Source organism: Triticum dicoccoides, chromosome 2B, assembly GCF_002162155.2.
Source record: "Triticum dicoccoides isolate Atlit2015 ecotype Zavitan chromosome 2B, WEW_v2.0, whole genome shotgun sequence".
Lineage (NCBI taxonomy): Eukaryota > Viridiplantae > Streptophyta > Magnoliopsida > Poales > Poaceae > Triticum > Triticum dicoccoides.
In genome coordinates this window covers 784,357,239-784,372,126 of record NC_041383.1, presented here as the reverse complement: position 1 = coordinate 784,372,126, position 14,888 = coordinate 784,357,239, and the positions used below count along the sequence as shown (strand labels likewise).

At 46.3% G+C, this 14,888-nt stretch overlaps 2 pseudogenes; one reads left to right on the top strand and one right to left on the bottom strand.

Moving 5' to 3' along the window:
• Positions 1 to 4,518: 4,518 nt before the first annotated feature.
• Positions 4,519 to 6,425, bottom strand: LOC119368801 (annotated as a pseudogene).
• A 3,165-nt stretch (positions 6,426 to 9,590) lies between these two features.
• Positions 9,591 to 14,888, top strand: part of LOC119361423 — a 32,366-nt pseudogene continuing 27,068 nt past the window's right edge.

Sequence of the window (14,888 nt, the reverse complement as noted above, 5' to 3'; positions counted from 1 at the left end):
TTGAGAACTTATGACGTGGCTTTGAATGGTGCATACTGAACGCAAAAAAAAGTCTGGAGTTGTAATAAGTTAAAAAATAAAGTGCCGGTGTAAAAGATGAGTTTTCATCCGAAACCCTGATACTTTGAGTAACCCTCTCTACTTTTTCACACATTCTATGTGGGTGAAATGATGATACCATGCCAAGTTCCAACCTTTTCAGTGTTCATTTGTAGTGCATTTCAATTTCAGGGTCATTTACCTCAAAACAAATCTCTAAATGCATGAAAAATAGCAAATGATGTCAGAAAGGGTTGAAATTTAATGATGTGGCTTTGAATGGTGCATACTGAACGCAAAAAAAGTCTGGAGTTGTAATAAGTTTAAAAATATAAAGTGCCGGTGTAACAGATGAGTTTTCGTCCGAAACCCTGATACTTCAAAAGAGATTGTCCAGTTTGTACACGAGATGCATCCAGTTTTTCTCATAACTCTTTCTTCTTTTTCGCACATGCTATGTGGGTGAAATGATAATTCCATGCCAAGTTCCAACCTTTTCAGAGTTCATTTGTAGTGCTTTTCAATTTCAGGGTCATTTAGCTCAAAAGAAATATTTAAATGCATGAAAAATAGCAAATGATGTCAGAAAGGGTTGAAAGCTTATGACGTGGCTTTGAATGGTGCATACTGAATGCAAAAAAAAGTCTGGAGCTGTAATAAGTTTAAAAAATGAAGTGCCGGTGTAACAGATGAGTTTTCATCCGAAACCCTGATACTTGGAAAGAGCTTGTCCAGTTTGTACACGAGGTGCATCCAGTTTTTGTCGTAACCCTCTCTACTTTTTGGCACATGCTATGTGGGTGAAATGATGATACCATGCCAAGTTCCAATCTTTTTAGAGTTCATTTGCAGTGCTTTTCAATTTTAGGGTCAGTTAGCTCAAAACAAATCTTTAAATGTAGGAAAAATAGCAAATGATGTCAGAAATGGTTGAAAGTTTATGACGTGGCTTTGAATGGTGCATACTGAACGCAAAAAAAAGTCCGAAGTTGTAATAAGTTTAAAAAAATGAAGTGCCCGTGTAACAGATGAGTTTTCGTCTGAAACCCTGATACTTCAAAAGAGATTGTCCAGTTTGTACAAGAGGTGCATCCAATTTTTGCCGTGATGTCAGAAAGGGTTTTAAGTTTGATGCCGGTGTAAGTTTTCGTCCGTGTAAACATGTAAAAATAGTATACATCAAAAATACATTGATCATCAATGATCTTTTTGTGTAGAATCTAAATCATCAATAGAATCTACCCCGGTTTAAGAACCGGCGAAGATTCGTATTGCAGCCACAGATCCTACACATAGAGTTGACTGAAGACCAAGTGGTTGTGATAGTTTGAGCAGTAACATATTTAAGGTGGTAAAAACCTTTTTAGCCGAGCAAGGTGGAAATAAAAAACAGCTGCAACTAAATAACTGGTACTAAAAATGCTAGGTGGGGCCCATCATGGCAACAGCCTGCCACAGCCTCATTAGTACCGGTTCATGGCATGAACCAGTACTAAAGGTTCTCCATGAACCGGTACTAATGATCGACGACCGCCTAGCCGTTTGAACCGGTACTAATGTGACCATTAGTGCCGGTTCCTCTGTAAACCGGTACTAATGTGCTGAACATTTGACCCTTTTTCTACTAGTATCATTTGGAAGAGATCCCTGCGAAGCATATTATCAAGCGTTGGACTAGGGGCGCGAGGGACATACTTCCCCCGCATCTGTTTCAGTATCAGAATGACAATTCAGTTAATTCGTCACTCACATGTAGATGCAGGCACTCGACACTTTACCTGAAAGCTGTGGAGGTTGTGCGGATGGGCGATACGAGTGCAGAATCATATGAACACACGATGAATGGTCTGGATGCTTTGCTGATCAGCAGCGCACCTTTCGCGGCCAAGAGAGATGGGTTTGGTTTTGAGGACCATATAGAGAGGCTCTAGCCAGGTAGATTGCCTGGAAATTGTGAGGTTGATTATGTTGGTGATGACAATGGTAACCAAGAGAACAGTGGTGGTCACTCTATTAGTGTGAATGTGCTTCAAGGTCTAGCTAGCACCTCCAGATAAGCAACGAGGGGTCTGGAGGCCGACGAACAGCAAGGAGAATACACCTTACGAGGGGCTCAAGCAGACAAGGTTCTGTAGCATATGTTGGCGAGAGCGGCATAAGAGAACTACCTGCCCCAACAGAGGGGATGCTCCAAAGATTCCACGGAAGCCAGGCAAATGCACGAACTGTGGCGTGGAAGGTCACTGCAGGACAACATGCACATGGCCCTTCAGAGTTGCTGAAAAATGAGTTCTAAAAATTTAAATTTACTCTTAAAAATGTTGGTTTCCAAGGATTTTCTAGTGTGTTTCAGTGAGCATTGCTATGCGCTTAGGCGCTTGTTCATCAGTTTTCACAGACATGTGCCATATTCATTGAGGATAATTTTTTAATATAATTTGTGTGCCCTATATTTGATTCAGCGATACACATATAGTGTCTTTCCGCCTTGTGTGTTATGGAGTCTATATTTTTCGGCTTGGGTGGTGCTGTTGCCTTTGCTGATGTGAACTACAAAAATCCTATTTGGTGAGATCGTGGGCTTCGTTACTGACTGAATTTGCAGCTAACACTTGGAAGACATGCCCGAGGAAAAACATTAAGTTTGTCTTGCTCTTCGTTGAGTCATGCGCAACGTAGAGATTCAAAATTTGAAATCGCAGGTGGAGGGATGGCACGCCAGCAGGCTGTATAAGAGAAGGCGTCCAGCAGCTGCTCTGGAGGCTTCATCATATTCGTATTTTGAAATCCAGTTGAAGCTGGCATTTCGTTTCTTATGGCACCTACGGCGACTGAGACGGCGACGAGCGGTGCAACTAGGAGATCTGAAGCCAGTGAGTCCGTCAGGGGAGTGGCGATTCAGGTAAGAGTGCTTGCTGCAAAAACGATCCCAGGTATCAGTTTGGCCTGCATACATGCGAGCATTACTGAACTGTGTATCTTTTGCAGTCTCTTGCATCTTCGAGCATGGAGTCAGCGTCGGCCGCATGGAGCACCACCGATGTACCGCTGACGCAATCTGGTGAGAGAGCACACGAGATGAATGTTGGGACGAAGTGCTTCTGTCTGTAGATTTGTATTGACAACAAAGCTGATTTCTTTGCAGGGGGGTGTGATACAAACGGAGCGCTGTCAGCTTAGTGCCTTGAAACAGGAGACTGACGACGAGGACGAGGATGATTCCCATAAAGAAGGCTTCGGTGAGGAGAACACGTTGGTTGTGTTTCTGCTGTGGAGGACGCATCAGAGCATTTCCAGCGGCCGCACAAAAATTCCGCGTCCAATAAAAGTTATAGCATGTCACTGTAGCACTTTTAATACGCCAGGACCAATATTGCTTTAGCAGACGCCCAAAAACGCTCGTCCAAAAAGTACACAATGCAAATTGTGAAGTGCGCGCAATCCGAAGCCCAAAATGTGCTGCGCACGATAGCGTTTTTCAGCGCGCGCCCTGAAACGATTTTATAGTGTGCGGAGCTCTTTTTGGGCGCCTATTGGAGATGCTCTCAGCCATAATCGAAGCGGCCGAGAGTATTCAGGTGGAGGAGGATGAAGTGAGCAGCGACTAAACGACGCCACACTCAACCATGGCTGGATTGAGCGTTGGAGTTTCATTTATGGAGGGCTGTTCTGGTGGGCGTTAGTAACAGCGGTTGACGCAAGACGGCTCACATCAGCTCAGAAACAACCGTGCTTTCACTGTCTGATCCGCAACCACAGTTGAACGTGCCGCCACATTCAACGCGAACGAGTACTGGCCTATTTTATTTCCTATACCCTACCAGGATACATCGATGGGCACAGATCTAAACGCCAACGACCGGTGTTGATTACGGGAGCATCTAAGCCCAGGCACCGAAACAAATATCCGGTTCTGGTCCTGTTTGATGATGTTGATCACAGGACCTATGCCGACCTTACGGTAATTGTTTATTAAGCATGAACTCATCTTTCCGGCACATTCCATTTCAATCTATTATTCGAAAATCTATGATGGCGCACATGCTTCAAGTTCCACATGTAGAATTAACAGTACAGTGGTTTTGTTGTTGTGATGAATAAACAATCCAATATCAGTAGCCAGACAATATCAGTAACTTGTCGACCGACTATCTGAATGACTGATCAATGCAAAATACTCAAGCATGCATGTTTACTGTGGGCTTGGCGATTATGTACAATTGCACATAGCAATTCTGAGAACAGAAACGTTGCCATCGTTGTCGCCGTCGTCCTCATCATCCGACGACGACGGCGATTGAAGCCAGAAGCACCCCCACCATAGCAATATGGATAATCTTGCATTCTCATCTGTTTTTAAGGACAAATATGGCCACACATCTCTCTCTTCCATTATCCATACAAGGATAGCTAGCTTTGGAAAGACAAATTACCAGGCACCTATATATGCATATATATAGACATGCGTACAGGTGCCAATTTTATTCCAAATAATATACTGTGCTTGAAGGTGAGGTAGATGGGTAGTGCAAACTAAACTTGATATTTTAATAGTGATATGATCACATGCTTAATTACCCTATAGCTGCCTAGCTGGGAGCATATTAATTTTGACAGGAGCTCAGCTGGCCGGCCGCCGGTACGCGGTGGGCACCAGCACGAGTGGCGTCTTGAGGAGGGGGATGAGCTTACCTTCCTCCTCCATGCTCACTACAGTCCCCTCGGGGAGCGCCCACTCAAAGCAGCACAACAAGTTGGCCAGCGTGAACTCCACGGTTGCCGTGCTCATAGACAGGGCGGGGCATATCCGCCGCCCCGCGCCAAATGGCGTTAGCTCGAAATGTGCGCCCTTGAAGTCTATCTCGCTCGCCTCAAACCTCTCTGGCTTGAACTCCTCTGGGTCATCAGGCCAGCTTGCCGGGTCCCTGCCAATGGCCCATGCGTTCACATAGATCCGTGTCTTGGCCGGCACATCATAGCCGCCAATTTGGATGTCCCTCATGGCCTCCCTCGGCAGCAACATTGTCGCTGGTGGGTGCAGCCGTAGGGTCTCCTTGACCACCATCTTGAGGTAGCCCAGCTTGGCCAGGTCGTCCTGGCGCACCCTCTCGTTGCCGCCCACCACGCCCCTGATCTCATTTTGCACCTTCTTCAGTAGTCGTGGCTTCCGGATCAGCTCCGCCATCGCCCATAGGATTGTCACCGAGGCCGTGTCCGAGCCACCAATGAACGTGCCCTGCATGCATGGTTGTGAGTGATGTCAGTTAGTTGATCGTTTCTTTACTTGATCAGGACAGGACAGGATGTAGAGGCCACTAATGTAACGTACAAAGATGATGCCCTTGACGTGGTCTCTTGTGATGCTGAGGGTGCCACTTTTGTCCTTCCAGAGGCCAATGAGGCGGTCGACGAGGCCACCGTTGTGAGGCTTGACGCGTTGAGGGTCAAGATGTTGCTCAATGATGATCTCAAAGAAGGTATCAAGCTGCTTGAAGATCCGCTCACGGCGAGCAGCGAGGCCGGTGATTCGATCGACTAGGCGACCGACATTGTTGGGGAAGTAGTCCTCGGCGGAAAAGCTGGCTTGCGCGTGTGTGGCCTCCTCGAGCACATGCTCCAAGTTCTTGTGGTGCGGGAACTTGTCGCTGTTGTACATGTCGCCAAACCCCAGCATGCCAATGATGCCGTCGGCGAGTCTGAAGATGTGCTCCTTAAGCGCCACCGGCTCTCCGGCCAAGCCGCTCAAGGTGCTCATCAGTTTCTCCACCTGATCATGAATAAAATCCATAACCATACAGTGTTTCTTGGTCGATCAGTTGAACCCATTATACATGGTCATGGTCGTACCTGGTGCTGACGTGCGTGCCATGTGGCCTTGGCATGCCGCACGCCGAAGAGTTCGACCATGAGGAACTTGCGCATCGCCTGCCAGTAGGCACCATAGGGCGCGAACCCGACGTTGTTGAGGCCATAGGACAGCCGCTTCATCCCCGGGGACACGGGCCGGGTGCAACAATCCTCGTCATGCGTCTTCATCACCTCCCGCGCCGCCTCAGCCGACGACACCACCACCGTCGGCACCGTGCCGAGCTGCAGCTGCATCACCGGCCCGGCCGTGCCGCCATGCCAGGTCCCGTAAGCTCCGGTGTGGCAGCTGGCCTAGCTGGTGCAGATTCCCCAGGATCAGCGCCTGGGCTGGGCCTGGCGGTAGCCTGAGCCGTTTGTTGCTCAGTCTCCTTGTCAAGAACACGAGGGAGATGGCCGGAAGGAGTGCTAGGAGGAGCTGCCATTGTTGGGATAGGGAAAGGAGCTCCAAGCTGAGCGAGATGGCCATTTTGTTTCTTAATTGGAGAATAACAGCATGCAGCTCCTTGTGTTAATTTGGTGATGCCGTGTTGCCGCTTGTGTGGTAGAGGCCCGACTTTTAAACTTTGAAGAGAAGCCTGGACTGTAGGGAGGATTGAACAAATCCAGTGTGAATCGATCGTGGACGCCGACCGGCCCGGTGTTTGTCGGATGTGCCGAAGCATAGGTGGCAAAGTTTTGGTAGCGAGCAACGTGTAACTGAACAAACCAACCACCTTGACTCTGCTGATTGGGACATAGAGTTTCCTTTTACGTCGTGTCTCATCATTGCCAAAATTTGGTCAATGGAGCCCATTGCCATATCGGTCCTGCTGGCATGGCATATACCCATCATTGCCAAATTTGATCCATGGAACTCATTGCCATATCGGTCCTGCATACGTGGTGCTATTGGATCCTCTAAAGAAGAGGGAAAAAAAAATCTTTGTTTTGACAGGAACATGGATCATATGCTCTGTCTTTATTCAGTGTATCATGCTGATTGGCCCCTTATGTTAGAAAAAACTTTGATGATAAACACAAAAATATACACGACGATTGAGCTGTCTGGTCTGACTGACTCCAGCTCCATCGGCAACCAAATAAAGTTACTACTACATCGGCCATGTCATCCATCTCCATGTTCTATAGAATTTTGACTTGATTTGTCACAAGATAATGCTTCTGGCGCAGATAAATTTTCTTTCTTCAATACTCCAGTTGCTATGTTATTACTAAGTATGTATCACTGTTGCAGTTGGTATTTGTTCAGATATCATTGTTAATTTTTTTAAGAAAGGGATTTCTCCCTGATTTCCGATAATAGAAACTAAAATGTCACTGCTGCTATGTCATATTTGTTCAGATATCACTATTGCTATATCGCTGTTGCTGCAAGTGGGCATTAAGTACACAGATGGAGATGTAAGGCACATGCTAGATATTTGTCCAGTCATTTATTTTGATATCTAAGTTGGGTCGGTTCACCCACATGCATGCTTTGATATGTAATTCATTTTGGTACTACGACTATCTCATTAGACAATGGTTCTGAATCGACCACGTTCCTTGCCCCAAAGACTACAGATATTTGCTGTATTGATTAAAAAAGCCATCCATTCCGTTGATATTTTTGCATGGTGGGCAAAATGATATCCATCAGGGTGAACTACACTTATTTCAAATGTAGGAATTATGTGTCCCTCAACTATTTAATTTCATTTGGAAGTTACCTTATTGTGGCATTATTGTTGATCTGGAATGATTACTTGATGGATTTTTTTTTTTTTGGAAATAGAGGCATGCCCCCGGCCTCTGCATCATGACGATGCATGCTGCCATCTTATTATGGATTTATAAATAGATGAACTTATACATACTAAAGGTGTACCTAAAGTAAATACTTGAGGAAGATTAGAACTGGAATATAATATTTTCCTTTTCATTTGTTTAGGGTGTTGGTTTGGTCCCTTTTGTCCTGATCACCATCATTGTTGTCATTGTTGCTAGGCCTAATCATACTCCTGTAATGGATGCTAGGATTAAGAGTAGTAGGACATCAAATGTAGGAATTATGTGTAATGGATGCAAAATGATATCCATCAGGGTGAATTACACTTATTTCAAATGTAGGTGTGTCCCTCAACTATTTAATTTCATTTGGAAGTTACCTTATTGTGAACTATTGTTGATCTGGAGTGATTACTTGATGTAATTATAAATAGAGGAACTTATACATACTAAAGGTGTACCTAAGTAAATACTTGAGGAAGATTAGAACTGGAATATGATATTCTCGTTTTTCAGTTTTCATTTTCTTAGGGTGTTGGTTTTGTCCCTTTTGTCCTGATCACCATTAGTCTTGTCATTTTTGCTAGGCCTAATCATACTCCTGTAATGGATGCTAGGATTAAGAGTAGTAGGACTTAATTGGGAGTAGTCTGGTAGCTACACCTTGTCTAATGTTGTATGTCAACAGTGTGTGGTTGTGTTGCGCAAAGGCAGGTTGGGCAGCGCATCGACGTGTGCGTGTAAGATGAGACACTGAACTACTTGAACATATATGAAGGATATTCGCAAAAAAAAATATGAAGGATGTTCTGGAAGCGCTCCATCCTCCATGTGAAGCCTATTGGTTCAAAAGATTAGGCAGTTTGCCGCGGTATTTGATATACATATGAAGTATGTGTATTCAGATATTTTTGTGTAATTGCCTGCTATACTGAGTTCTGACCACTGTTTATTGTGTTTTCGGTTTTGTTACAGTGTTCTTGAGTACGAGCTCCTCAACTTGCATATTCCAGCAAACAACATAGTAGGATCCCTTGTCAAGTCTGGCATCAGAGTGCTAATTTTACAGTTATAAATAGATAAAAGGTTCAGAGAGTAGCTCTTTAGCAACATAAAGGTCAAGAATATCTTCGTAGAAAACAAAAAGATTAGAAAACTGAATCTAAGTACCAGGTGATTAAAAATTTATCTGTACTTTACTGTAACATGGTATAAAATACCTGAACGGAATTTGCGGTGCCTCTGAAATTCTAAAGCTCAAGAATCTGGTATTTAACCTTATTGGGTTGCTTGTAAAAAATAAATAAAAGGGGTGGAAAATAAAATATGTGGAATTGGCACTTTACATAAGGTTTCAGAGCATTTTAGTTTTGCCGCCTTTATCATGATACAAATTGGTATCTGAATCTTTTTTTTTTGAGGGTTCTCTGAACTTTAGGGAAGCATAAAGTTCAGGTAGAACTGACGTAAGATCTCTGTTCCCTCACAAATTCAGCTATTAGTTGAAAATCTATATCTTGGAGGAGGATGCATTGATTTAGTAGTTCAGGACTGTCCTTTTTCAGACTGTTACGTTAACTTACTTGACTGGTCACTACTTATTCGAAGATGCCGAGTTGGAACGTCTAATCGGATCAAATGCAAAATACTCGAGCATGCATTTTTACCATGGGCTTGACAATGTACAAGCTCATAGCAGGTGCTTAACTCTGATATTGACGGTTTGGTGTTGGTAACTACTCACACGAATAAGAATATATTTTATCACATAAAGTGCTTGCATTGTGTACCAGTAGTATCAGAGAACATCGTGACCTGAAAGGGAAAGAACACTGTCCAGAATCCACGAGGCTTAACTATTTAGCCAACAAGATTCCATTCAATTCAGTACTTAAAAAGTAACTTCAAGCCCAGAGATGCTAATGACTTTGTGGCCATTCCTCTGGCTCAGCCATGGGCTAAGTCGAACTCTGGAATGCGGGAGATTTTCGGGGCTGAGGTGTGTGTGTGTGTGTGTCCCATTTGGATAACTTGGACTAATGCTGTTTTCGCAGTGGAGGTGGAGATGCTTCTGAAAGTCATTCGCAGTCTCCAGCTTCGCGAAAGCCAGCAACTCTGGCTTGGGTGCACCTCCAGGAATGGCGGCAGCTCCGACTTGTGAAACGACGATTATGCCCTGGTTTCATGGGTTTCCTGCTCCCGGTTAGAAGTTCTATATATGTGGGTGGCTTAACTGCTATTTTTTGGGCTATTCAACTCCCAGATCAGAGACAAGCTACTGGGGAAAGACTCTGCTAACATTGACAGCACACTTGATAACAAGACTGGCCAAAGTTTCTGTCAGAAAGTAAATGAGTGCTGGGAGTTGAACAGCGAGGAGCAGAAAGGAGTTGTTATAATGCAATGGAATCCGGACCAATGTACGCACTTGGAAACCTCAGGGATGCTTATATTTGGCATCTGGATTGATTTTGCCAACTTGAGGTCTGAAAAATACGCTGAAAACAGAGACCTAACTGTGGAGAACGGTGTGGCCGAAGAAGATGCATTTCGCAGGGACCTAACAATCAATAGCTTATTCTTCAGTATTAACACGGAATCATCAAAAGGTTTTGCTGGAAGAGGTCCTGAAGATATGAAAAAAGGCCTTATTGTTGTTACTCCTTTACGTGCCGTTCCTGGATGATCCCCTCAGGGTTCTTTGAGCGATCCGGTTTGCTGCTAGGTTCAGCTATACATTAGCTGGAGATTTGAAAGAAGCCGCCTCTGATGAAACCTTAAAGTGGTGTCTTACTAGGAAGGTTACCAGAGAACGTATTTGGCCACGAGGTTATTCTCCATGATGTCAGACAAACATTCAGTTCATGCAATGCAATGCAACGCACTACATCAACGATCTGTAAGATGTTAGTGTTTATATTCACACGACTTTCATTCAAATATTACATACCGTATTTGTTGCTCTTCGTAGATCAAATAAGTGAAGTGCTTTATCTTGTGATGCACCCGGGCTGTTAGAGTTGGTGTCGAATATTATTGTACAAGTTAGGTTACAGTTGGACTTGGAGTCGTACGGTGTGTAGACAGGATATGGAGTCGTGTCCAAGTAGGACACTTGTATCCTAGGCCTCTCATATATAGCGAGGATAGACACACGATGTAACATATGCCAACATAATAGCACGAGCACGCGGGGGAGCCGGTGGCATGTGCCGGCGCCCGGGCGGCCAGGATGCGGTATTCTGACAGTATCATGGGGAGGAGCGCCCATAGTCAGGCCCGGAGATGTAGGTAAACCTCGTTAACAAATCTCGGTGTCGTGCCTCGTGTGATTGCGTGGTCCTCGGTAGATCGACGGAGTGCCTCGGATTATTCTAACAAGTGGTATCATGAGCAAGGTTATGAGGAGGCTGTGGAATTTGATCTTGAGGAGAGGAGCGAAAAGATTCGTCAAATCGATCGTCCAGAAGTCGGACAGTTGAATCGGCGGCTGCGGAAGGTCGATGGTGCGGCGTGGTTTTATTCGGGTTCCTTGAAGTGATCCAAGGCATCAGGTTCGTGCAGCGTACTCAAAGGGCCGTCTCGGCGTGATCGATCAGATCGCGTACAGGCGACTGGCAACGTAAGGCAGTCGTCCAGCGGCGGCGGCGCTCAGGATCGTCGTTCGGAATCGACAGCGGTACAAGGGCAGGCGATAGAGCCAGGCAGGCAGCGATCGTCAGGGGCCATGCTCGATGGCAGGCGGCCCAAGCAGTGCTCTAGATGCTGGTGATGGGCTGTGAACAGTTGTGGGCGGTGTGTAGCCAGGGCTGGCAGGCCAGGCCCAGGCGCTGCGCGGTTGGAGGCGTGCCGCGTGTGTGCGTGCGTCGCGCGTGGGAGCTGCCCAGGCGAGATGATGTGCCTTGCTGTGTTGCGGCTGTGCGTGGTGCATATGGAGCTGCAGACACGAGTTTTGTTTAAAAAAAAGCAAGCGTCTGGACTAGTGATTGCTAGCGTTGGTTGGTGCTATTCATCGTGAGCAAGGAGAGGGAGAGGCAAAGTCAAGCATACATCGAGACGTGGTGGAGTTTTGGATCTCTATGACCTCGTGCATATGGAAAGGCTGCTAGATGGATTTCCTCATTGGTTCTCTTTGCTTGGTACACGTACAGATCATGTACGGGATGACAGCGGTTGTATGCTGCAATTAATAAAGACGCGGAGTCGCAGGTCCAGATGGAGATTGACTGGTTCGATCAGCTACGTGTAATCAAGTGTTGCATCAGGACACAGATGGTATTTTTACATCATATGGCCATGAAGTTCGGGGAAAACAGAGAACTTTGGTAATGGCATTTGTGGGTGAATAATCTGCTGACGCAACAAGATGCTTGATGGTGTAGCGGGATGCCAAGTCAATAAAGATGGACCATCTGTGGCGGATGGCGGCGTGCATATAAGGCTTGGAGGAGTCTGGAGCATGTCGTGGTAGGGATCATGCAAACACATGGCGTCAAGCAATGCACGGAGATGTGCGGGCGGACACGACGCAGGGTGGAGTATGGTTGCAGTCGGATAGTTTTGGCTGGGTCGGACTGGACTGTCTGACGGACCGACATGGATGTTGGTCAAAGCAGAAGACAACGGTGATTTCAGCAACGACGACATGGGAGCGTGATGCTGATGGTGGCCGACTTCTGGGGCGTGGAAACACGTGGTGCAGGCCTGAGGGCTTGTGCGGTTTCGACAAGACTATGGCGCAGGGTTGATTCAAGGCAGTGCACATATGAGAGTTTGAAATCGATGGAGCGTGGGGGTAGCATAGCGCAGCTACATGCAGTCATGTTGAAAGTGGAGCTGGAGTCTGATGGATGACTATGCTCTGTGCTGATGGAGGGGCTACGGTGTAAGATATTGGAAAATTGAAGCCTATTTCAGTGGGATAGCGAGAGACACGTGGATCGGACTGGGTACCAGTGGTCTGATGGAGACATGATACTCGGCATCGGTCGGTGATGATCGATGGTTCTCTGCAGTGGGGGTTGAGGCAGTGGGGGCTAGCTACCCGGAAGACTCGACCAGGACAGCAGAGGCTCGAAGCGGTTGATAGCGGCGAGGCGTGCGGTAAGCACGGGACACAGCGACAGACCAAGGCACTGGTGGTCAGACATGTGGTCAGACAAAGTGTGCAAGGGTGCTGAAGCAGTGTTGACGAGTACCAGATTCAAGTTGGTGACTGGGTCTATCGATACTAGTTGATGAACATGAGTTGACCATGGAGAATCTGAGAAAGTGGTGGAAAAGTCTGGATTTGTCAAAACAGAGAGAGAGTACATGGCTGTATATTATGTGGTGTTCGGTTCACATGGCAAAGTGCAGATGACAAGATAGAAGGAGGCGGAGTGCTATAGATGTGGGACATGCCAGAGACTATCCGGAAGAAGGGTGAGACAACTGCGAATTTGATTCACGGTGACACAGGGCGTCGGTGAAATTCCTTCAAGTTTCAGACAAGCAGTCGAGAAAGAGCGGTGACGTTGAGTTCAGGTAACTCTTATATGTGGCGTCCAATATGTGAGTTGTTCATTTTCATGCAGACAGTGATCGGTGTGTGATGGCGTTGAACGGATTCTCTGTAAGTTGGAAGCACAAGGTAGAGTAATGAGGAACTTAATTTTGCTCGAGTGTTGATTGTGAAGAAGACGAGAAGGGACTACAATTGCAGGAGGAGTCACATGGAGTCTGGGAGTAGCAGCGATGCTCATGGCGTATCTCAAGTCCAATGTACATGGAGGTTTGACGCATGGACGAATTCAAGGTGGTGGAGAATATTCGCCAAGGTGGAGTTTGTTAGAGTTGGTGTCGAATATTATTGTACAAGTTAGGTTACAGTTGGACTTAAAGTCGTACGGTGTGTAGACAGGATATGGAGTCGTGTCCAAGTAGGACACTTGTATCCTAGGCCTCTCATATATAGCGAGGGTAGGCACACGATGTAACCTATGCCAACATAATAGCACGAGCACGCGGGGCAGCCGGCGCCCGGGCGGCTAGGGTGCGGTATTGTGACGGTATCATGAGGAGGAGCGCCTATAGTCAGGCCCTGGGGATGTAGCCATATCGGTGAACCTCGTTAACAAATCTCGGTGTCGTGCCTCGTGTGATTGCGTGGTCCTCGATAGATCGACGGAGTGCCTCGGATTATTCTAACACAGGCTTTGACAATTTGCCATCTCCGCCACCGTGGAGAACTACAGCAATATATTTGTCAAAATAGAAATACAGGTTACGAGTGTCAACGGCGTCCCAATTCCCAAGGCTAACTCGTCTGCTAGCGACAGACAGACAGAAGCTACGCCTCATCGTCGACGACGAACACGGCGTGGTCCTGCAGCTCCGTGTGGATGCCGACAGTGCCATCCTGCTGCTGCGATCTTGCCATGTTCCTGCTGGCCTTGAGTTGGTCCTCGAACATCTTCTGCAGCCTCTTACCCTGCTCCTCTATCCTCACCTGCAGATTACGCTGCATCTGCAACACCAGAAAGTGAAGACCAACAAAGTCAGACAAGACTCCTAAGGCCAGCGAACTGTGTGTCACTCACATGTGGCCCTAGTAGAGCCTATTTTTTTTTCTCAGTGGGGAACAAGAGCAAGTGACGAGAATATAAACTGCATTCAAGACATGTGATAGAATGGAGTAGGGAACTTTCACCCTTGTCCTCCTTAGCGTTGGGGGGTTGCCTTGGCCCTTCTAGCCTCTAGCTCATCGCTAGAGGTGGCTCTCTTTTATCATCCCAAATGGAATAGTATCATCTTTTTCTCACTGGGGAACAACCGAGCAAGCGACAGGAATATAAGAGGGTATATAAATTGCATTCAGACATGTGAGACAATCGAGTAGGGAACAACTAGGCACCTTGGAGCTTTCACCCATCTCCTCCTTATCATTATCCAATTCTTGGGGTTGCCTTGACCCTTCCAGCCTCTAGCTCATCGCCCGTATCCAATTCTCTATGTTGAATCCTTCTGCGTTGCTTGTATTTTGCTAGCCCGACAAGAGATGCCTAGACATGCACGACTATGAACCTAGTTTGTCCAGGATGTGATGTCGATATGGTGTATGCCTCCAAAGCAAAATATGTAAATTACGAGAGCGGCGATGAACGATGAAAATGACGGAATCATACATCTTACGGAGACAACCCCTACCAGCAAAGCATTACTGACACTGTACC